Source organism: Pan paniscus, chromosome 23 (genome assembly GCF_029289425.2).
Source record: "Pan paniscus chromosome 23, NHGRI_mPanPan1-v2.0_pri, whole genome shotgun sequence".
Taxonomy (NCBI): Eukaryota; Metazoa; Chordata; class Mammalia; order Primates; family Hominidae; genus Pan; species Pan paniscus.
In genome coordinates this window covers 51,012,600-51,037,244 of record NC_085927.1, presented here as the reverse complement: position 1 = coordinate 51,037,244, position 24,645 = coordinate 51,012,600, and the positions used below count along the sequence as shown (strand labels likewise).

Genomic DNA, 24,645 nt, shown 5'->3' with positions numbered 1-24,645 from the left:
GAATCTGAGGCTCTCTGCCTCATCCCGTTAGGGTTTCCCACAACCTCCTTAGACACCCTGAGTTCTAGGTGCTGTTGTGGAGCTTTGCAAACATCTTTTCAAACCCTTAGACATCCTATCACCGTTTGAAAGAAGAGGAAGTGGTGGCTCTTCACCACTTCAGGTTTAGGCACTTTCCAAGATCACACAGGATTGGGATTCCAAATTTAGTACGGATTCCTTCCCTATGCCATGCCGTGTCCCAGTGAATTAATTGAGACTCTAAATGCAATATGTGGAGGCTGAATACATATAAAATATATGCCTAAATTTGAAGTCCGCCGTGGAGATGTCAAACTCTTCCTAGAGGTCTTTCTTTCCTTCAACCCCTTCCACCCTAAACCCCTGTATCCATGCTGTCAACGTGTTGGTTTTTCTACCTCCAAAATATATCCTGTATTTCTTCCACCACTACCACTCTAATACAAGCCACCGGCCCATTGCAGCAGCCCTTCAACTGGTCACCCTTTCTTTCTTTCTTTTATTGATTGATTGATTGATTGAGATGGAGTCTCCCCTGTCGCCCAGGCTGGAATGCAGTGGGATCTCCGCTCACTGCAACCTCCACCTCCTGTGGTCACCCTTTTTAAATCTTCACCTTTAATACACACAGGTGATCTTTAAAACTCATTGACCTGGCTGGGTACAGTGGATCACGCCTGTAATCCCAGCACTTTGGGAGGCCAAGATGGACAGATCACAAGGTCAAGAGATCGAGACCAGCCTGGCCAAGATGATGAAACCCTATCTCTACTAAAAATACAACAATTAGCTGGGTGTGATGACGGGTGCCTGTAATCCCAGCTACTTGGGAGGCTAAGGCAGGAGAATCGCTTGAACAAGGGAGTCAGAGGTTGTAGTGAGCCGAGATTGCACCACTACACTCCAGCCTGGGCAACAGAGCAAGACTCCATCTCAAAAAATAAAAATAAAAATAAATGTTCTGGAATAAGATAGTGGTGAAAAAAAAAGAAAAAGAAAGGTTGATTCAGCAAGTGCAAAGGCCACATTGGTGGAACAGCAAGTGCAAAGGTCCTGGGGCCAACTCAAGCTTGGTATGCAATAAACAGAAAGACAGAGAGAGTAGATAGATATAGCAAAACATGGAGAGGGTGATACAAGATGAGGTTTGAGAGAAAGCTGAGACCAGGTCATTCAGGGTCTTGTGGAGTGCTTGGATTTTATTCTGTGCAAGGGAACGGCATTAGAGTTTTTTTGTTTGTTTGTTTTTGAGACAGAGTTTCACTCTCATTGCCCAGGCTTGAGTGCAATGGCGCGATCTCGGCTCATCACAACCTCTGCCTCCCAGGTTCAAGCAATTCTCCTGCCTCAGCCTCCCGAGTAGCTAGGATTACAGGCATGCACCACCACGCCTGGCTAATTTTTTTTTTTTTTTTTTTGTATTTTTAGTAGAGATGGGGTTTCTCCATGTTGGTCAGGCTGGTCTCAAACTCCCGACCTCAGGTGATTCGCCCACCTGGGCAAATGGTCTTGATCGCCTGACCTTGTGATCCACCTGCCTTGGCCTCCCAAAGTGCTGGGATCACAGGCCTGAGCCACTGTGCCCAGCTAAAAATTTTTTAAAATTAGCTAAGTGTGGTGGCGTGCACCTGTGGTCCCAGATACTCTGGAGGCTGAGGAGGGAGGATTGCTTGAGCCCAGGAGGTTGAGGCTACAGTGAACCATGTTCATGCCACTGCACTCTACCCTGGTGACAGAGAAAAAAAAAAGTTGTCTGGCTGGGCATGGTGGCTCACACCTGTAATCCCAGCACTTTGGGACGCTGAGGCAGGTGGATAACTTGATATCAGGAGTTCTGCCAGACGCGGTGGCTCACGCCTGTAATCCCAGGACTTTGGGAGGCCAAGGTGGGCGGATCACCTGAGGTCAGGAGTTCGAGACCAGCCTGGCCGACATGGTGAAACCCCCTCTTTACTAAAAATACAAAAATTAGCTGGGCTTGGTGAGGCATGCCTGTAATCCCAGCAACTCCGGAGGCTGAGGCAGGAGAATTGCTTGAACCTGGGAGGCGGAAGTTGCAGTGAGCTGAGATCGCGCCATTGCACTCCAGCTTGGAAAAAAAACAAAAAAGGAATTCTAGACCACCCTGGCCAACATGGTGAAAACCCTGTGTCAATTTAAAAAAATTACAAAATATTAGCCTGGCGTGGTGGCACAAGCGTATAGTCCCAGCTACTTGGGATGCTGAGGTGGGTGGATCACTTGAGGTCAGGAGTTTGAGACCAGCCTAGCTAACATGGTGAAACCCCATCTCTACTAAAAATAGAAAAATATTGGCCGGGCACAGTGGCTCATGCCTGTAATCCGAGCACTTTGGAAGGCTGAGGCAGGTGGATCACCTGAGGTCAGGAGTTCGAGACCAGCCTGACCAATATGGTGAAACCCCATCTGTGCTAAAACTACAAAAATTAGCCGGGTGTGGTGACATGCGCCTGTAGTCCCAGCTACTCGGGAGGCTGAGACCGGAGAATTGCTTGAATCAGGGCGGTGGAGGATGCAGTGAGCCGATATTATGCCACTGCACTCCAGCCTGGGCGACAGAGCAAGATTTTCTCTCAAAAAAAACCAACCAAACAAACAAAAAAACCCCAACAACAACAAAAAAGTTGTCTGGGTGGAATAGCACAATGGCAGGGCATAGAGCAGAAGAGGTGAGTTCAAGGGATTTATGTACATAGTTTGGAACAGAAGAGCATGTTTGTGTTGCTATTGGGAGTGATCTAGTAGAGAGAGACAGATCAATGATCCCAGACAGAGGGACAGTGATGCACAGAGGGAGGGCCTTAAAAGAGAGGAGTGTATTAGGTCCATATGTAGAGGGATGAATTAGTCCACCCAAAAAGGGTACCTTTGCTGCAGGATGAAACCCCTGCCCAGGAGCTCCATAGCAGAAGGAACTGCCACACTGTTACTGTTCTGGGGCGGCCACTGTTGCTTAGCAACCTGTGCTTAATAAGATGTTTCAACTGAATTCCTAATAAACGGCCATTTCAACTTACGCCAACGGTTCCTGTCACTGGTGTTCCTGCTCTGCTTATCTCAAACGCTGAAACTGGATGCTCAGGTTTTTACTTCCTTGTACTGTTGATGTATGCATTTTTTGCTTTTTTTTTTTTTTTTTTTTGGAGACGGAGTTTCGCTCTTGTTGCCCAAGCTAGAGTGCAATGGCGTGATCTCAGCTCACTGCAACCTCTGCTTCCTGGGTTCAAGCGATTCTCCTGCCTCAGCCTCCCGAGTAGCTGGGATTATAGGCATGCGCCACCATGCTAGGCTAATTTTTGTATTTAGTAGAGACGGGGTTTCACCATGTTGGTCAGGCTGGTCTCGAACTCCTGACCTCAGTTAATCCACCAACGTCAGTCTCCCTAAAGAGCTGGGATTATAGGTGTGAGCCACCGTGACTGGCCTAATTTTGTATTTTTAGTAGAGACAAGGTTTCTCCGTGTTGGTCAGGCTGGTCTCGAACTCCCGACCTCAGGTGATCTGCCCGCCTCGGCCTCCCAAAGTGCTGGGATTAGGATTACAGGCGTGAGCCACTGCGCCTGGCTTTTTTTTTTTTTTTTTTTTTTTTAAATAGAGTCTCAGGCCAGCACGGTGCCTCACGCCTGTAATCCCAGCACTTTGGGAGACCGAGGCAGGTGGGTCATGAGGTCAGGAGTTCAAGACCAGCCTGGCCAAGCTGGTGAAACACCGTCTCTACTAAAAATACAAAAATTAGCTGGGTATGTTGGTGGGTGCCTGTAACCCCAGCTGCTCAGGAGGCTGAGGCAGAGAATTGCTTGAACCCAGGAGGTGGAGGTTGCAGTGAGCCGAGATCATGCCACTGCACTCCAGCTTGGACGACAGAGGGAGACTCCGTCTCAAAAAAAAAAAAAAAAAAAAGAAAGAAAGAAAGAAAAGAAACAGAGTCAAGCTCTGTCACCCAGGCTGGAGTGCAGTGACACAATCTCAGCTCACTGCAACCTCTGCCTCTGAGGTTCAAGCGATTCTCCTGCCTCAGTCTCCGGAGTAGCTGGGACTATGGGTACGTGCCACCATGCTGGGCTAATGTTTTGTACTTTTTTTAGTAGAGGCAGGGTTTCGCCATGTTGGACAGGGTGGTATAGAACCCCTGACCTCAAGTGATCCACTTGCCTTGGCCTCCCAAAGTGCTGGGATTACAGGTGTGTCCACCACATCCAGCCACAAGAAACATCTTTTTTTCTTTTCCTTTTTTTTTTTTTTTTTTTTGAGGTAGGGTCTTGCTCTGTCACCAACCAGGCTGGAGTGCAGTGGTACAATCACAGCTCACTGCAGCCCTAACCTCCCGGGGTCAAGTAATCCTCCCATCTCAGCCTCCTGAGTAGTGGGGACCACAGGTGTGCGCCACCAGGCATGGCTACTTTTTGTATTTTTTGTAGAGAGGGGGTTTCTCCATGTTGCCCAAGCTGGTCTTGAACTCCTGGACTCAAGCAATCCACCCACCTTGTCCTCCCAAAGTGCTGGGATTACAGGTGTGAGCCACAGAGCCCAGCCCCACAGGAATCTTCTAAATGGTCTCCCTGCTTTTTCTTTTTTCTTTTTTTTTTTGAGACAGAGTCTTACTCTGTCACCCAGGCTGGAGTGCAGTGGCGCCATCTTGGCTCACTGCAACCTCCACCCCCTAGGTTCAAGCAATTCTCCAGCCTCAGCCTCCCTAGTAGCTGTGATTACAGGCATGTGTTACTACGCCTGGCTAATTTTTGTATTTTTAATAGAGACGGGGTTTTGCCATGTTGGCCAGGCTGGTCTCAAACTCCTGAACTGAAGCAATCCGCACCCCTCAGCCTCCCAAAGTGCTGGGATTACAGGCACAAGTCACTGCACCTGGCCCCCTTGCTTCTTCTCTTGATCCACCTCCAGTTCATTCTTCGCACAGACACTAAATGTAATACAGACATCAAATCAATTTACTCTCCTGCTTAAAACCTTCAAAGGTTTTCCATTGTGCTCTCCTGCTAACTGGAACTTTTCTCCACCTCAGTCTCTATATTCTGGGTCTCTGCCTGAAATGCTCTTCCCCCACAATTCCCTTCCCAGAAATAGCTCCTTCTTATCCTGCAAGTAAAGGTATGTTCCCTACTTAGCAGGCCTTTCCCCCGTTGCCTAGGCTCCATCACAACACCTACTAAATTCCTCCTCAGTTGGAATTAGATGTTTGATAAGTCTTCACTGTCTCCCTGCAGGAGGTAGGAAGCTCTGTGAGGACAGAAATTCACCTGTGTTTTCCCAGAGTCCAGCACCGGGCCTGGTGCACAGTAGGCACTAAATAAATATTTGATGAGGCCAGGCGCAGTGGCTCACACCTGTAATCCCAGCACTTTGGGAGGCCGAGGCGGGCAGATCACCTGAGGTCAGGAGTTCGAGACTTGCCTGGCTAACATGGTGAAACTCCGTCTCTACTAAAAATACAAAAATTAGCTGGGCGTGGCAGCAGGCACCTATAATTCCAGCTACTTGGGAGGCTGAGACAGGAGAATCGCTTGAACCCAGGAGGCACAGGTCGCAGTGAGCTGAGATTGCGCCACTGCACTCCAGCCTGGGCAAGAAAGAGCGAAACTCCATCTCAAATAAATAAATAGATAAATATTTGATGAATAAGATTATTTGTCACTAGCAGATTCTCTGTGAAATGTATGGCTGTGCTCCTAAAGTATTAATAAAAGATTAAGCAACTAATAAAGGTTATTTTTCTCAACTGGTTGCTACCATCCCAGTGTCTAATAGGATGATCATAACTACCATATACTGTGCCCAGTACTGCACACTTATTATTTATTTTATTTATTTGTTTTTGAAACTGACTGTCGCCCAAGCTAGAGTGCAGTGGCATGATCTTGGCTCACTGAAACCTCTGCTTCCCAAGTTCAAGCGATTCTCCTCCCTCAGCCTCCCGAGTAGCTGGGACTACAGACGTGCACCACCATGCCAGGCTAATTGCTGCATTTTTATTACAGACAGGGTTTCACCATGTTGGCCAGGCTGGTCTTGAACTCCTGACCTAGTGATCCACCTGCCTCGACCTCCCAAAGTGCTGGGATTACAGGCGTGAGCCACCGCGCCCGGCAGTTTTTGCATTTTAATACATAGCACTACCAACCATTCAGTGATTTCCTCTTGATTTCTCCCTCTCCATCCCTTATTGTTCAATCCATCAGCAAATCCCGTTTATTCTCCAAAAGCTACCTCAAATATTTTTTACTTCTATTTATTTTTTTGAGACGGGGTCTCCCTCTGTCGCCCAGGCTAGAGTGCAGTGGCACGATCACGACTCACTGCAGCCTCCACCTCCTGGTGGAGCCTCACACGTCAGCCAACCCCCAAACCCCGCCCCAGTAGCTGGGACTACAGGAGTGACAATCACACGGATAATTAAAAAAAACAAACAAACTTTTTTTTTTTTTGTAGAGACAGGGTCTCATTATGTTGCCCAGGCTGGAATTTTTACTTCTTTTTATCCCTACTGCCATCACTTAAATCCAGACCACCATCATATCAACACCCTGGATCCCATTGAAGCTCCTAGCTGGGTTCTCCTCTTACCCTATCCTATTATTTTTCTACGTAGCAATCTTTTTAAAACGGTACATTGGATGGACTAACTCCCTTGTGTCACTGATTTGCAGGACGAGGGCTTTTACCCATATGAGCCACTTCTGTCTCCTCTTCCCCTGGTTATTTTATAAGACTCCTGGGGAGGGGGCGGGTGACCCAAGTAGAAGTGAGAGAGTTAGAGAAAGGCCAGGATAAGAAAGTTATTCATTCAAATAATGTACCGCGTGCCCCTGTGCTCTGCGCACTGTGGGTACAGCAGTGAACTCAAGGACCGCACAGTTCGGGCGCTACGAGAGCTGCCGTTCCAATTCCATCCGAAGGAAGGGAGACAACGCTTTCCCGCGCGGACGAGCGGCCAGGCGCGGCGCTAACTGCTTGGACGCCCCGCCTGCCACCGTGCCTCAGCTCGCCTCTTCTGCACAACGGGACTCTGCCCCACAGGGACACCGGGAAGGTCCCGACCCGAGCGCTCAGTGGGAGGGGGTCGCACCAACAGTCCGTGCGCAACTCCCGATCTGGGCGGGGCCCAAAGGTCACGTGGCCGGGAAGGCGGGCGCGCGGGCTGCGAGCACCAACCGCCGGCCGCCCCGCGCTGCGTCGCCCCGCCTCCCCCGCCCCACCCCCCCCGCCCCCAGCGCGTGCCCGCCCGGCGCCCTCTAGGCTGGAAGGCTGCGGGCGTCCTACCAGTGCCAGGACTGCCAGAGCGGGAGGAGCGCGGCGCCGGCCAGCCGGGACTGCTGGACAGCGGGGTCCAGGCTAGAGGCGAGCGAGCGGTCAGTGACGGCTGTGGAGGAGGGAGGCGCTGGGCGTCAGCGCGGGAGCCGAGCCTCTGGACCACTGAGCTGGGGGGCTGGCTGAGGTGGGTCTCCCGCCCTGAGGGCGCGCCTTAGGGAGGGGACAGGGGCCGGTGGGACCCTTGCTTTGTCTCAGTCGCACTGAGGTGAGGGGACTGCACTCGGCCGAGCAGCGAGGACCGTGCCCAGCTCAGAGAGAGCCCTCAGAGTGTCCGGGCTGGATTGCGGCCGCGGTGCGGGAGAAGTCGGAGGAGGGAGTGACAGGTGACCAGGCTGGCAGGGCAACTGCCATTATTAAGCACTCGGCCGCCCGGGTGCGGTTGCCACCTCCTCCTTCCCGAGCTGGCAGCCCAGGCCACCAGGGACACGCACCTGTCCTACGAGGGTGTAATCTTTGAGGCAGAGGTGGGACACGAACCCGGGACGGTTTGCCCTTGGGCCACTCCCTTAGGCTGAGGGAAAATTGTACTTAAGCCAGGCTTTGAGAATTGGGCAGAGTTTGAAGCGCAGAGATCACCGAGCCCTTCGTTGGCTGTCAGGACTTTAGAAAGACGTTTGGTCTCTAAAAGACCACACTTTCCTCCTCCCCAAAAGTGACTGGACCTGTGAACACTAATTACTCATGTGTAAGGAGTGCTTTGCAATCTGTAAAGCACTTTCCATTCCGGTGTCGTAGATAATTCATCACAATGAACTTGCCAAGTAAGCGTTTTTTTTATTTACCTTTTTTACAGATGAAGAAATTTTGTCCCAGAGACGTTTATTAAATCAGGGAGTAGCAATAGAGCCTTACTCTTTTTTTTTTTTTTTTTGAGACGGAGTCTCACTCTGTCGCCCAGGGCTGGAGTGCAATGGCGCCATCTCGGCTCAGTGAAACCTCTGCCTCCCAGGTTCAAGCAATTCTCCTTGCCTCAGCCTCCCAAGTAGCTGGGACTACAGGCGCCAGCCACCACACCCAGCTGCTTTTTGTATTTTTAATAGAGACGGGGGTTTCACCATGTTGGCCAGGCTGGTCTTGAACTCCTGACCTCAAGTGATCTCCCCACCTCGGCCTCCCAAAGTGTTGGGATTACAGGTGTTAGCCACCGCACCCAGTGGAGCCTTACTCTTTTTTTTTTTTTTTTTTTTTTGAGACAGAGTTATGCTCTTGTTGCCCAGGCTGGAGTGCAATGGTGCAATCTCAGCTCACTGCAACCTCCGCCTCCCGAGTTCAAACGATTCTCGTGCCTCAGCCTCTCAAGTAGCTGGGATTACAGGCATGAGTCACCACGCCCGGCCTTTTTTTTTTTTTTTTTTTTTTTTTAGTAGAGACGGGGTTTCTCCGTGTTGGTCAGGCTGGCCTTGAACTCCCAACCTCAGGTGATCCGCCTTCCACGGCCTCTCAAAGTGCTGGGATTACAGGCATGAGCCACCGCGCCTGGCTGAGCCTTACTCTTATACATCAAATGTTTTCCACGATAGGAAACCACCTGGGATGAACATCAAGCCCCAAACTCAAACATCCTGTGATTTCATCATCAGAGCTCCTGGTTTAGGGCACAATTCTTGGCTGGATCTGCCTGCCACTCCCCAGCTACCAACAACCGTATCTCGGCAACACAATCACCCTGGCACAGCACTTTTAATTATTTGTTAAATGTTTCTTACTGGGTTGGGCTAAACCAACTGTGAGGAGTCCTTTAGGCAGTGTCAAAACTTGGAGACAGTTGGATGGGCTTGATTGAATTCTGAAAATTCCCCGAGTGTATTGGGTTTTCTAGGTGACGATTACTTTGAGAGTATTGGTGATAATAATTTTTTGTCCTTCCTATTGACAGGTCCACCTCCTAACAAATTATTGGAAGGAATATGAGAAAAGTAAGTAGGGATTTTGAAGTGTCAGTTAAAAGACCCAAAATTGTTTATGTTTAGAATAATGGTAGTTAATTTGGTGATGTTATTTCTGGATGTATAAGGTTAATTGGCAAGTGCTTATCAAATGCGTGTGTGTGTGTGTGTGTGTGTGTGAGATACGGAGTCTCATTCACTCTGTCAGCCAGGCTGAAGTGTGGTGGCACAATCTCAGCTCACTGCAAACTGTGCCTCCCAGGTTCAAGTGATTCTCCTGTCTCAGCCTCCTGCGTAGCTGGAGTTACAGGCGCCCGCCACCACACCAGACTAATTTTTTGTATTTTTAGTAGAGACAGGGTTTCACCATGTTGGCCAGGCTGGTCTTGAACTCCTGACCTCAGGTGATCTGCTCACCTCGGCCTCCTAAAGTGCTGGGATTACAGGCGTGAGCCACCATGCCCGGCTCCCAAATGTCCGTTTTTGAGGATTGTATTTATTAATACATGCTGAGAGGTCTACACAGGTGGTAGTCCATCACCACAAACACTGACAGTATACCAAGAGATGCTATTTTTTAAAAATCCCCATAGGACTGTGAAAGGGAAGAGAAGCCGGCTGTTACCCTTTTGCCTATGATATGTGTTAGGTGCTGGGGCTAAGTGTTTTTCACTTATCCTATAGCTTGTTTATCCTCCCAACAAACTTGAAAGACAGAAGTTATTTGTTTGTTTATTTATTTTGAGGGTCTCACTGTTGTCCAGGCTAGAGTGCAGTGGTGTGATCATGGCTCACTTCAGCCTTGACCTGGGCTCAAGTGAGCCTCCTGCCTCAGCCTCCTGAGTAACTGGGACCACAGGTGCATGCCACCACGTTCAGCTAATTTTTATTTTTTATTTTTAAGAAATGCAGAGTCTCACTGTGTTGCTCAGGCAGGTCTCTAGACTCCTGGACTCAAGCCATCCTCCTGCCTCTGCCTCTCAAAGTGCTGAGATTACAGGTGTGAGCCACTGCGCTCAGGTTAAAGTGTAAGTCTTGCTGATGCTATATCTAAGACACATCCCAGATCTGTCCATCGCCTACTACCCCAGATGAAGTCACTTGTCATTTCTTGCCCGCAGTCCTATAATAGCTTCCTAATTTTCTGCTTCCTTTCTTGCCACCCTAAAACCTATTCTCCACACAACAGCCTGATTTATTTACAATGTAAGACAAATCATGCCACCCTTCTCTTAAAGTGCTCCCCTAGCCCCTCATTGCGCTTAAAATAATACCTAAGGCCAGGCGCAGTGCCTCACGCCTGTAATCCTAGCACTTTGGGAGGCAGAGGCAGGAGGATCACTTGAGGTCAGGAGATCACTTGAGTTGCAGTGAGCTGAGATTGCGCCACTGCACTCCAGCCTGGGAGACACAGCGAGACTCCGTCTACAAAATAATAATGATCATCATCATCATCATCATCACCATCATCATCATCATCTAATTCCTTGCCTTGACCTATCAGGACCTACTGATCTGTCAACTAGTTGCTTTACAACTTCATTTTGCATCGTTTTCTTCCTCTATCATTGAATTCCAGCCTTGTTTCCCTCCCTCTCTCCCTTCCTCCCTTCCTTTTTTGAGACAGGGTCTCACTCTGTTGCCCAGGCTGGAGTGCAGTGGTGCGATCTCAGCTCACTGCAACCTCCACCTCCTGGGTTCAACTGATTCTCATGCCTCAGCCTCCCGAGTAGCTGAGATTACAGGCGTGCACCACCATGCCCGGCTCATTTTTTTGTATTCTTAGTAGAGACAGGGTTTCACCATGTTGGCCAGGCTGGTCTCTAACTCCTGACCTCAAATGATCCACCCACCTTGGCCTCCCAAAGTGCTGGGATTACAGGCATGAGCCACTGCGCCCGGCTGTTACCCTTTTTTCTGTCCCTGGGATGTGCTAAGCTTGTTCTCGCCCTGGGGAGTTTGCATTCATTGTTTCTTTCTAGAATGTTATTTTCCTAGATATTTTCATGTCTGGCCCCTTGCTATTTAGGTCTCAGATTAAATGTCATCTCCGGAGCACCTAAGTGAAGTAGTTCATGAAGTTCTCTATATCTCCTTTTTAAATGTTCTTCTTTGAACTTACCATAACCTAATATTTAGTGCTAGTTTATTTTCTGCTTCCCTTCACTAGAATGAAAGCTCCTTAAATTGTAATAGCTAAAACTTAATATGCTTTTTCTTTTTCTTTCTTTTTTTTTTTTGAGACAGGGTCTTGCTCTGTTGCCCAGGCTGGAATATGTCAACCCCCACTTCCCGGGCTCAAGTGATCCTCCCACCTCAGCCTCCCAAGTAGCTGGGACCAGAGGTGTGCACCACCACGCCTGGCTAGTTTTTTGTATTTTTTGTAGAGACAGGGCCTTGACATGTTGCCCAGGCTGGTCTCAAACTCCTGGGCTCAGGTAATGCTTTCGCCTTGGCCTCCTAAATTGTTGGGATTACAGGTGGGAGCCCGCACCTGGCTAATGTTTAATCTTGTTAGGCATTTAGAATCCGGCCTATTACTCTAGAAGGTGGATACTTTTATTATGCCCATTTTACAGATGAGGAGACTGAGTCTTGGTAGGTTAAGTAACTTGCACATGGTCATACAGTTAGTTAGTGGCAGAGCTGGGATTTTTTATTTTTTATATTTTGAAACAGGGTCTCACTCTATTACCCAGGCTGGAGTGCAGTGGTAAGATCATTGCTCACTACAGCCTTGACTTCCAGGGCTCAAGCCATCCTCCCACCTTAGCTTCCCCAGTAGCTGGGACTATGGGCATGTGCCACCATGCCCAGTTAATTTTTCTTTTTTTTTTTTTTTTTTTGTATAGACAGTCTAACTATGTTGCCCAGGTTGCTCTTGAACTCCTGGGCTCAAGTGATCCTCTCACCTTTACCTCCCATAGTGTTGGAATTATAGGCATTAGCCAGCATGCTCAGCCCAGAGCTGGGATTTGAATCCAAGCAGACTAGCTTCAGCGCCCGTGCTCTTAATCAAGCGAGAGCAGGTCCTTATCTTCTCCACCTCTGTAATCAGGCACCTTGAATGTAACATGGCATTTAGCAGGCTCTCAATAAAAACTGTGAAATGAAAGAATGTAATCACAAGAGAAAACCAAATTATAAACAAAAACCTAGGAACTATTAGCCTTGATTTCACTTTCTCCTACTTGCAAATCTGTGAGCAAGTTCTGAATCTGAACTACTTCTCACCACAAAACATATCTCCAGTATGTCCCCTTTCTGCATCCCCACTGCTACCACCCTTGTCCAGTTCCTGAGTGGCTTTCTCCTGTGTTCTGCTACCACCACAACTCCCAACAGTTTCCCAAATCGCTGGCGGAGGGGATCTCCTCTCACTGATTGGAAATCTGCTTTCCTTATTAGGCTAAAGCAAAGAATCAAGTGTTATTAGGGCTGTAATGTCTATCCTGAGAGAAAATTTTTTGGCTGTCTTATACCCTAACAGCATGTCCCTTTATCCCTATTACTGGTTTCAGTGGGGTCCGATTCATGTGTCATTGCCTCTCATAAAGGTGCTTCAACTGAAGTTTACTTTGTTGTTACATCACAAGACCTTTTAAGCAACAGCCAAGTGGAATGTGTGTAGACTGAACTTGGTTGTCCACTACCTCAACTGTGGTGCAGTGTGGGAATTTCTCTCATATCTCAATTCCAAAATGTAAAAAATACTTGTTATTTTTGTTCTTTTTTTTTTTTTTTTTTTTTTTAAAGAGACAAGGTCTCACTCTGTTGCTCAGGTTGGAGTACAGTGGTGCAATAATAGCTCATGTAACCTTGACCTCCTGGTCTCAAGTGATCCCCCTGCTTCACCCTCCCGAGTAGCTGGGACTGCAGGCCTGTACCACCAGGCTGGGCTAATTAAAAAAAAAAATTTTTTTTTGGCTGGGTGCAGTGGCTCATGCCTGTAATCCCAGCACTTTGTGAGGCTGAGGCAGGCAGATCACCTGAGGTCAGGAATTCCAGACCAGGCTGGCCAACATGGCGAAACCCTCTCTCTACCAAAAATACAAAAAATTAGCCGCACATGGCATGTGCTGATAATCCTAGCTACTTGGGAGGCTGAGGCAGGAAAATCGCTTGAACCTGGGAGGTAGAGGTTGCAGTGAGCCGAGATCGAGCCACTGCACTCCAGCCTGGGTGACAAGGGCGAAACTTCATCTCAAAAAATAAAGAAATAAAATAAATAATAAAAGAAAATAATTTGTTGTAGAGATGGGGTCTCGCTGTGTTGCTCAGGCTTGTCTTGAACTTCTGAGCTCAAGTGATCCTCCCACCTCGGACTCCCAAAGTGCTGGGATTACAGGCATGAGCCACTGTGCCCGGCCAATAGCTGATTCTGCCCCCACACCCATCTTTTGGATACAATCATATAACTGATTGTTTTGAACGCTTTCCTTCCGTGGCTAAGAAGCTAAAAGTCAAATCTGTGACCCTGTCCTTGCAGGTGTACTGGATCTGATGGCATGTATTTTGAATACTAACTTAATCCCTGTTTCAGCTTAATTTTTAAAAAATAGAAGTGTAAATTGTATTTTTTTGCAGCATATTCTACCATTATGATTTCTATAATCATAACTTAGTTCTATATGCTCTAGAACTTCATATAAATATAATCATGCAGCATGTACTCTTTTGAGTTCTCCTTCACACAGCATAATGTCTTTCAGATTTAGTCATGTCAATGCACATATTATAATCATTCATTTTTGCTGCTGTGCAGTATTCCATTGTACCAATTTGTTTATCCATTCATCTGTTGATGGACATTTGAGCTGTTTCCAGTTTTAGCTACGGGGAATAATCCTGCTGTAAATATCCTTTTTGTGGACAAATATTTTTATTTTCTTGAATAAATACCAGAAGTAGAATTGCTGGGACATAGGGAAAATGAATGAGTAACTATATAAGAAATGGCCAGCAGGGCGCGGTGGCTCATGCCTGTAATCCCAGCACTTTGGGAGGCTGAGGTGGGCAGATCACCTGAGGTCAGGAGTTTGGGACTAACCTGGCCAACATGGCAAAACCCCATCTCTACTAAAAATATAAAAATTAGCCCAGCATGGTGGCAGGCACCTATAATCCCACCTACCTGGGGGGCTGAGGCAGGAGAATCGCTTGAACCCGGGAGGCGGAGGTTGCAGTGAGCCGAGATTGCGCCATTGCACTCCAGCCTGGGCGACAAGAGCGAGACTCCATCTTTTTTTCTTTTTTTTTTCTGCCTTTGAAGAAATCGTTTTTATGAAAAACATTATTATGCCAAAAGTCACCATCTCTGAAAACACAAACTGCAATCATCCTCCTGAGGCAGATTCCACTGGGACTGCATTCAACTTAGAGCCAACTGTTAAACAAACTGAGACAAAATGGGAATACAACAGCATGGGCACTGACCTGTCCCCCAAGCCCAAAAGCTTCAATTACCCATTGCTCTCGTCCCCAGGTGATCAGTTTGAAATTCAGCTAACCCAGCAGCTATGGTCCCTCATTCCCAATGAGGATGTGAGAAGGTTCATGTCTCATGTTATCTGGACCTTGAAAATGGAATGTTCAGAAACACATGTGCAAGGGACCTGTGCCAAGCTCATGTCACGAACAGGCCTCCTGATGAAGCTTCTCAGCGAGCAGCAGGAAGCAAAGGCATCCAAGGCAGAATGGTCTGTAGACCAATGGAAAACTGATGAGACTCCATCTTAAAAAAAAAAGAAAAAAAAAAAAATGGCCAGCTGGATGCAGTGGCTCATACCTATAATCCCAGCACTTTGGGAGGCTGAGGCAGGTGGATCACCTGAGGTCAGGAGTTCGAGCACAGTCTGGCCAACATGGTGAAACCTCATCTCTACTAAAAATACAAAACTTAGCCGGGCATGGTGGCTTGTGCCTATAGTACCAGCTACTGGGGAGGCTGAGGCAGGAGAATTGCTTGAACCTGGGAGGCACAGGTTGCAGTGAGCCGAGATCACACCACTGCATACTTCAGCCTGGGCGACAGAGCAAGACTCCATCTCAAAAAAAAAAAAAAAAAGGCTGGGTGCCATGGCTCACGCCTGTAATCCCAGCAATTTGGGAGGCCGAGGCGGGCAGATCACCTGAGGTCAGGAGTTCGAGACTAGCCTGACCAACATGGAGAAACCCCATCTCTACTAAAAATACAAAATTAGCCAGGCATGGTGGTGCATACCTGTAATCCCAGCTACTCGGGAGGCTGAAGCAGGAAAATCGCTTGAACCTGGGAGGTGGAGGTTGCAGTGAGCTGAAATCACGCCATTGCACTCCAGCCTGGGCAACAAAAGCAAAACTTTGCCTTAAAAAAAAAAAAAAGAAATGGCCAAACTTTTTTCCAAAATAGTTTCACTATTTTTACATTCTACCAGAATTAGATGAGAGTTTCCATTGCTTTATATCATTACTAACATTTGGTATTGTCCAACATTTTGTTTTAGCCTTTTTTGTGAGTATGACTAGTGTCTCATTGTGGCATTCAAATTTATTGAGATATAATTTATATACAATAAATCCATCTTTTTTAAATCAATGAGTTTTGACAGACGTACACAGTTGTGAAAGCACCACCACCATCACTTCCATCACCCCAAAAAGCCCCTTTGTGCCTCTTGCCCTTTCCCAACTACTTCCCCCTCGAAACCACTGCTTTCCTTTATTGTCTTTTCTCGAAATCCATATGGGATTTACTCTTTTGCATCTGGCTTTTTTTTTTCTTTTCTTTTTTGGCTAGTTATGATTACTCATTTTATTTTATTTTATTTTTGTAGAGACGAGTGTCTCACTATGTTGCCCAGGCTGGAGTCAAACTCCTGGCTGGCTCGGCTTCCCACAGTGCTGGGATTACAGGTGTGAGGCACTGCACCCAGCAAATCTGGCTCTTTTCATTTAGCATAACGCTTTCAGATTCATTCATGTTGTGTTTATTTGCTCTTTGTTCCTTTTGATTGCTGGGTGATAATGCATTGTTTGAATGTATCACGATTGTTTACGCTGTTAGTAGCTGTTAGGTATTCCAGTGGTTCCTATCGTTTGGCTATTTTTAATAATGCTATCAAATGCTATCAACAGTCACATGAGGGTCTTTGTGTGGACATATGTTTTTATTTCTCTTGGGTAAATATCTAGACATGAGATTGCTAAGTGGTATGTTAAATGTATTTTATTTTTGATACATATCTATATTTATTTTTATTTTTTGAGAGGGAATCTCACTCTGTCATCCAGGCTGGAGTGCACTGCTGCGATCTCGGCTCACTGCAACCTCCCTCTCCCGGGTTCAAGCGATTCTTGTGCCTCAGCCTCCCGAGTAGCTGGGACTACAGGCGAGTGCCACCATGTTGGGCTAATTTTGTATTTATAGTGCAGACGGGGTTTCACCATGTTGGCCAGGCTGGTCTTGAACTCCTGACCTCAAATGATCCGTCCGCCTCAGACTCCCAAAGTGCTGGGATTACAGGGGTGAGCCACCGCACCTGGCCTGAATTGCTTATACTTTTGATGAACATTTGTGTATGTGTTTTTGTGTGAACATATGTTTTCAGTTCTCTTGGGTGTATACTCAGGAGAATTGCTGGGTCCTATGGTAACTCTGTTGAACTTTTTTTTTTTCTTTTTTTTTGAGACGGAGTCTTGCTCTGTTGCCAGGCTGGAGTGGAGTGGCACAATCTCAGCTCACTGCAACCTCCGCCTCCCGGGTTCAAGCAATTCTCTGCCTAAGCCTCCCGAGTAGCTGGGACTATAGGCGTGTGCCACCGCACCCAGCTAAAATTTTTGTATTTTTAGTAGAGATGGGGTTTCACCATGTTGGTCGGGATGGTCTTGATCTCTTGACCTCGCGATCTGCCTGCCTCGGCCTCCCAAAGTGCTGGGATTACAGGCGTGAGCCACCGCGCCCGGCCAACTCTGTTGAACTTTTTAGAGGAACTGCTAGACTGTTTTCCATTTTCCATGATCACCAGCAGTGTATGAGGGTTCTAGTTTCTCCCTATTCTAGCCAATACTTGGTATTGTCCTTTGGACTACTGCCATCTGAGTGGGTGTGAAGCAGTATCTCATTTTGGTTTGACCTGCATTTCCCTAATGACTAACGGTTTTGAGCATCTTTTGGTGTGCTTATTGGGCCATTTGTATATGTTCTTTGGAGAAATATCTACTAAAATCCTTTGCCCATTTAAAAAACTGTATTACTCCTTTTTTTATTGTTGAGAGTAAGTTTGTTTTTCTTTTTTTCTTTTTTTTTTTTTTTTTTGAGGTGGAGTCTTGCTCTGTCCCCCAGGCTGGAGTGCAGTGGTGAGATCTCTGCTCATGCAAGCTCCACCTCCCGGGTTCACACCATTTTCCTGCCTCAGCCTCCTGAGTAGCTGGGACTACAGGCGCCCGCCACCACGCCTGGCTAATTTTTTGTATTTTTAATAGAGACGGGTTTTCACCATGTTAGCCAGGATGGTCTCGATCTCCTGACCTCGTGATCCGCCTGCCTCGGGATCCCAAAGTGCTGGGATTACAGGCGTGAGCCACCGTGCCTGGCCTTTTTTTTTTTTTTTTTTTTTTTTTGATACTGAGTCACGCTCTTGTCACCCAGGCTGGAGTACAATGGCGCGATATTGGCTCACTGCAACCTTTGCCTCCCGGGTTTAAGCAATTCTGCTGCCTCAGTTTCCTGAGTAGCTGGGATTACAGGCACCTGCCACTGTGCCTGGCTAATTTTTTTTTTTGTTGTTGTTAGTAGAGACAGGGGTTTCACCATGTTAGCCAGGCTGGTCTCAAACTCCTGACCTCAGGTGATCTGCCCGCCTCAGCTTCCCAAAATGCTGGGATTACAGGCATGAGCCACTGTGCCCGGCCGAAATTTTTAAGTATAGTCTAGATACAGAAATATGTGATCTGCAAATATATGCTCCCATTCTGTATATCTTTTTACTTCTTTGGTCATGTCCTCTGATGCACGAAAGTTTTGAGGTCTAATTTGTTTTTTCTTTGGTTGCTTGTGCTTTTTAGGTGTTATATCTAAGAAACCATTGCCTATTCCAAGATCATGAAAATTTATAACTATATTTTCTTTTTTTTTCTTTCTTTCTTAGACGGAGTTTCACTCTTGTCACCCAGGCTGGAGTGCAATGGAGCGATCATGGCTCACTGCAACCTCTGCCTCCCGGGTTCAAGCGATTCTCCTGCCTCAGCCTCTCAAGTAGCTGGGATTACAAGTGCCCACCACCACGCCCAGCTAATTTTTGTATTTTTAGTAAAGATGGGGTTTCACCACATTGGCCAGGCTGGTCTGTAACTCCTGACCTCACGTGATTCATCCATCTCAGCCTCCCAAAGTGCTGGGATTACAGGCATGAGCCACTGTGCCCGGCCTATACTTATATTTTCTTCTGTGATTTTAATATTTTAGTGTTTATGTTTTGGTCTATGATCCATTTTGAGTAAATTTTTATATTTGCTATAAGGTAGGGGTCCAACTTTATTTATTTTTGAGATGGAGGCTTACTCTATTGCCCAGGCTGGCATGCAATGGTGCGATCCAGCTCACTGCAACCTCTGTGTCCCAGGCTCAAGTGATTCTCCCACCTCAGCCATCTGAGTAGCTCGGATTACAGGCCCCATCACTATGGTAATTTTTAAATTTTTAGTAGAGACGGGGTTTCACCATGTTGGCCAGGCTGGTCTCGAACTCATGACCTCAAGTGATCTGCCCGCCTCTGCCCTACAAAGTGCTGGGATTACAGGCGTGAGCCACCGTGCCTGGCCTCCAGCTTTATTCTGAACAAGACAGAGTCTTATTCTGTCACCCAGGCTGGAGTGCTGGAGTGCAGTGACGCGATCTCGGCTCACTGCAAGCTCTGCCTCCTGGGTTCACGCCATTCTCCTGCCTCAGCCTCCCGAGTAGCTGGGACTACAGGCGCCCGCCACCACGCCTGGCTAATTTTTTGTATTTTTAGTAGAGATGGGGTTTCTCCATGTTAGCCAGGATGGTCTCGATCTCCTGACCTTATGGTCTGCCTGCCTCGGCCTCCCAAAAGTGCTGGGATTACAGGCGTGAGCGACCATGCCCGGCCAACTTTATTCTTTTAGATGTGGATGTCTAGTTGTTCCAGAAGTATCTGTTAAAAATGTTACTCTTTCTCCATTGGATTATTTTGGCAACCTTATAAACAATCAATTGACCATAAATGTATGGATTTATTTCTGGATTGTCAGATCTATTCCAGTGATCTAAATGTCTGTCCTTATGCCAGTACCATAGAGTCTTGATTACTATAGCTTCATGGTAAGTTTTCAAATCAAGAAGTGTGAGTGCTCCAAATTTGTTTTTATTTTTCAAGATTATTTTGGCTGTTCTGGCTTCTTTGGATTTTCATATGTATTTTAGGGTCAGCCTTTCAGATGAGCATGGTGGCTCACGCTTGTAATCCCAGCACTTTGGGAGGAGTTCAAGATTAGCATGACAAAATCCCATCTCTACAAAACAAAAAACAAAACAAAAGAAACATTAGCCAGGCTTGGTGGCTTGTGCCTGTGGTCCCAGCTACTCAGGAAGCTGAGTAGCTTCCCGAGGCAGGAAGATCACTTGAGACCAGGAGGTGGAGGTTTCAGTGAGCTGAGATCGTGCCACTGTACTCCAGCCTGGGTAATGGAGATAGACCCTGTCTGAAAACAAAAATTTTTTTAAAATAGGCTTTTATTTTTTATTTTATTTAATTTTTGACACAGGGTCCACTCTGTAGCTCAGGCTGGAGTGCAGTCGTGTGATCTCAGCTCCCTGCATCCTCCGCCTCTTGGGTTTAAGCAGTCCTCCCGTCTCAGCCTCCCGAGTAGCTGGGACTTACAGGCGTGTGCCACCACACCCAGCTAATTTTTGTATTTTTAGTAGAGGTGACCATATTGGCCAGGCTGGTCTTGAACTGACTTCAGGTGATCTTCCTGCCTCAGCCTCCCATACCCAAAGTGCTGGGATTACAGGTGTGAGCCACTGTGCTCAGCCTGTTAATTTTTTTTTTTTTTTTTTTTTTGAGATGGAGTCTCACTCTGTCACCCAGGTTGGAATGCAGTGGTGCCATCTTGGCCTCACTGCAACCTCCACCTCCCAGGTCCAAGGGATTCTCCTGCCTCAGCCTCCCAAGTAGCTGGGGTTACAGGCATGTGCCACCATGCCTGGCTAATCTTTTGTATTTTAAGTAGAGATGGGGTTTCACCGTGTTAGCCAGGACGGTCTCGATCTCCTGACCTCATGATCTGCCTGCCTCGGCCTCCCAAAGTGCTGGAATTACAGGCATGAGCCACTGACCCTGGCCCAGGAGTATTGCTTTAACAATATAAGGTTTTCTGATTTATAAACAAGAACCTCTTTCCATTTATTTAGGTCCTTAATTTCTTCCAACAGTCTTTTCTAGTTTTCAATGTACAAGTTTTTTGTGCTTCTGTTACATTTATTCCTGGCCGGGCACAATAGCTCCGCCTGTAATCCCAACACTTTGGGAGGCCAAGGCAGGCGGATCACCTGAGGTCAGGAGTTTGAAACCAGCCTGAACAACATGCAGAAACCCCATCTCTACTAAAAATGCAAAATTAGCCGGGCGTGGTGGTGCATGCCTGTAATTCCAGCTACTTGGGAGGCTGAGGCAAGAGAATTGCTTGAACCCGGGTGGCAGAGTTTGAGGTGAGCTGAGATCATGCCATTGCACTCCAGCGTGGGTAACGAGTGAAACGTCTCAAAAAAAAAAAATTATTCCTAAACATTTTATTCTTCCTTTTTTTTTTTTTTTTTTGAGACAGAGTCTCGCTCTGTCACCAGGCTGGAGTGCAGTGGCGACATCTCGGTTCAAGCCATTCTCCTGCCTCAGCCTCTTGTGTAGCTGCGACTACAGGTGCATACCACCATGCCCAGCTAATTTTTGTATTTTTAGTAGAGACAGGGTTTCATCATGTTGGCCAGGATGGTCTCGATGTCTTGACCTCGTGATCTGCCTGCCTTGGCCTCCCAAAGTGCTGGGATTACAGGCATGAGCCACTGCGCCTGGCCAATTTTATTCTTTTTGATGCCAGCCTTTGTCCTCTGTCTTTAAGTAGGATGACCTCATCATGAACATAATACTGTCTGGAGATGTTTCCTTGGTTGTAAAATGAGAAGCCTAGGGAGATTATTTTTATGCTTCCTTAGTTGTCCCCCTCCCCTCCACTTTTCAGTGTTTAGTCTGTATTTTGAGTCTGCTTGAGTGTCCCTATGACACATCTGCTGGTTAATTTGCAGCCATTAGTGGGGCTTCTCTGCTGTAAAGGAGATAAAGGACATGGAAAGGAATGGCTTTGGAGTCCAACAGGCCATTGTCCTGGTAAGCCTTTTACTGGCTATGTGATCTTGAGGACCTTATTTCACCTGAGCTTGTTTTTCATTTGTTGAGTGGGGCTGTTATTGAGGAGTCAGTAAGCGAAGTGAATGACAGCACCTGGGGCACTGCTAGCACACTGGACCCATTTCATAGATTGATGTGCTGTAACAGCCCAGGAGGGTCTCACTCGGCCACCCTAGCAGAAGTGCAGTGCCACAATCATGGCTCATAGCAGCCTCGACCTCCTGGGCTCAAGCAATTCTCCCCCCTCAGCCTCCCAAGTACCTGAGACTACAGGTGTGTGCCACCATGCTTTTCTTTTTTTTTTTTTTTTAATTATTTTTTGTAGAGATGAGGGTCTCACTGTTAACCAGGCTGGTCTCCCCACTCCTGGCCTCAAGCAATCCTTCCTCCCTCAGTCTCCCACAGTGCTGGGATTACAGGTGGAAACCTGCACCTGGCCTCTTCCTAACTTTTCATTGTGAACATCCAAAAAACTACAAACGTTGAAATCATCTTATTATATTGCTGACTCTGGATTAATCCGTATCTTCTACCTCCGTAACACTATTTCTGATCTGGGAAACGGCAGCTTTTCCCCCCGCCCTTTTTTTTTTTTTTTTTTTTTTTTTTTTTTTTTTTGAGACGGAGTTTTGCTTGTCTCCCAGGCTGGAGTGCAATGGCGTGATCTCGGCTCACTGTAATCTCCGCCTCCTGGGTTCAAGCGATTCTCCAGCCTCAGCCTCCCGAGTAGCTGGGATTACCAGTGCCCGCCACCACGCCCAGCTGTTTTTTTATTTTTAGTAGAGATGGGGTTTCTCCATGTTAGCCAAGCTGGTATCGAACTCCTGAACTCAGGTCATCTACCCGCCTCAGCCTCCCAAAGTGCTAGGATTACAGGTGTGGGCCACCGTGCCCGGGGCCTAGTTTTGTATTTTTAGCAGAGACGGGGTTTCACCATGTTGGCCAGGCTGGTCTTGATCCACCCATCTTGGCTTCCCAAAGTGTTGCGATTACAGGTGTTAGTCACCGTGCCCAGCCTCCTTCCTATTTAATGACTTCTGCTCCTACTTCCTGCTTTCATCATTGCAGTAAGAATGCGCTGGTCTAACACTTCAACCCGGCTGGCTGTCTTTAGCCAGAGGCAGAGCTTTAAAACCTGGGAATTTACTGCTTGGAAATGGGATAGAATTCTAAACATTTCCCTTTTGAGGGTTTATTCACATGAATCCTGGGCCCCTAGTCTTAGGGAGCTGGAAGGCCGTATTTCTGGAACAGGTGTTCACTACTTCCGTTTATCGGGTCTCAGCCAAGTAGACCTGGAGCTGCTCCCTAGCAGAATGTGGTGCACTCTTCTGGGCGCCTCCTCCTCTCCTCCTCTTCCTATCTCCCCTCCAACATCCAGCTTCCATACTACCCTTTCCAGAAACATTTCCAATTCCCATCAGCTAGGTTTTCTTTCATGGATTCCCTCTTGCATTCCTTGCATACATCACTTGGTGCTTTGTACTTTGTCATGCTGTCTTCTAGACCTGAAGCTGGTTAGGTTGAGGGCAGGCCTGCATGCTGTTCATGTGTGCTCTGCCTGGCCTGGCACAGATGTAGCTGCTCCATGGATATGTGCGGGGTCACTGAGCTGAAGCAGGTGGATGCTGGATGCTTGATACTAGATACATTTTCTGGGGCTGGCTCTGATTAATGCTGAGTGAGTTCACCTCACATTAAGATGCTGGTAAGGTGGCTCATGCCTGTAATCCCAGCAATTTGGGAGGCCAAGGTGGAGTATCACTTGAGTCCAGGAGTTCGAGACCAGACTGGGTAACATAGCAAGACCCTGTCTCTATAAAAATTTTAAAACGTCAGCCAGGCATGATGGTACACACCTTTGAGTCCCAGCTACTAGGGAGGCTGAGGTAAGAGGACTGCTTCAGCCCATGAGTTTGAGGCTACAGTGAACTACAATTGTGCCACTGCATTCCAGCCTGGGTGACGAGACTGTCTTAAAAAAAAAAAAGATGCTGGTTGTTTTCAGACTAAAATAGTAGCAACAGGTCAACGTATCTGAAATCCTTTAGCAGTCATATATGGTTAGTGTAAATCTCTGTGATAAAAGAAAGATCTGGAATTGATACCAAAGCAGCTCAGTACTTTTTAGTGTACTAACATTTGTTTTAACAACTTGTTCACAGCTACTGCAATGTTCAGATGGAGGATCAATAATCTCTCCATTCTTTGAGCATCTAGCATATTACTGGACTCATGTGTAATCTCTCTCAGCCTTCTAGGTTTTATTTCCACACATTTTCCTTCCCTTCAACCCGATTCCAACTGACTTCTTTGTATTCAGTTAGCAAACAGAGGAGTGTTTCCCTAGCTTCATCTTCTCTGTTTTTAAAAGACGGAGTCTTTGAAGTGCAGTGGTGAGATCCTGGCTAACTGCAACCTCCATCAGGATCTTGATTCTCCTGCCTCAGCCTCCCAGGTAGCTGGGACCGCAGGTGCCCACCACCACGCCCTGCTGATTTTTAGTAGAGATGTGGGTTTCACCTTATTGGCCAGGCTGGTCTTGAACTCCTGACCTCGTGATCTGCCTGCCTTGGCCTCCCAAAATGTTGGGATTATAGGCGTGAGCCACTGTGCCTGGCAAGTCTTGTTTTTTCCAAGAAGTTACTTGGGACTTAGGCAGATATGATCCGTCTTCTTAGGTCCTCCTTCTCATCCCTGTAAGATGAAGGTGATTAGAAGACCATGAGGTCATCCTTAAGGGGTCCTGTATCAAGGTGTTAAGTAGGTTATCACTTCCACCTTGACTGTTAGCTGGTACCTGCAGTACTTTTTCCCAGAACTTTGGATAAATTCACCAAGATCTACTTGTGAATACATTATACGTAGTAGATTAAAGAGGCTATAAGCTAATGCTTTCACTTTTTCCTCTGAATCCTAAGCATTAGGCACTTAAAACGGGTGTACTCCAAGGCAAAGATGTGTTATCAAGTGAAACAAAGTCAGGG

The 24,645-nt window shown here is 47.0% G+C and overlaps 1 long non-coding RNA gene across 1 annotated transcript; it reads left to right on the top strand.

Annotated features, from left to right (window-relative positions):
- The first annotated feature begins 7,264 nt into the window (after positions 1-7,264).
- LOC117977418 (uncharacterized) lies at positions 7,265-19,478 on the top strand. Its single transcript, XR_010111799.1, has 3 exons — positions 7,265-7,492; positions 9,245-9,284; positions 18,383-19,478. It is a non-coding gene; the product is annotated as an uncharacterized LOC117977418 (long non-coding RNA).
- Positions 19,479-24,645: the final 5,167 nt, after the last annotated feature.